We start from the raw sequence: 326 nt of genomic DNA on the forward strand, positions 1-326 counted from the left end.
GTGTGTGTGTTTGTGTGTGTGTGTGTGTGTGTGTGTGCACTCCCCACCCCCCTCTCTCCCTTCGGTGAGGCAGCATAGTGGTATATGCTTCACTGGCACTGTTGCCCCGGCTGCAAGCACTGATTCCATGGCTCGATGCTCGCTCTTTTCTTTGAACCTTTCTCTCTTTCTCGATATATTTCTTGCTCACTCGCTCACTATCTCTCTTTCACTTTCCCTTGCTGTCTACCTGTTTTATCTAACCTTTAAGTATCACTTTCTTTCAGCGTTTTCTGGGAAGAGAAATCGTTTTGCCGACTCTCGTGTGTGTGTGTGTGTGTGTGTGT

Source organism: Etheostoma spectabile, chromosome 3 (assembly GCF_008692095.1).
Source record: "Etheostoma spectabile isolate EspeVRDwgs_2016 chromosome 3, UIUC_Espe_1.0, whole genome shotgun sequence".
NCBI classification, from domain to species: Eukaryota; Metazoa; Chordata; class Actinopteri; order Perciformes; family Percidae; genus Etheostoma; species Etheostoma spectabile.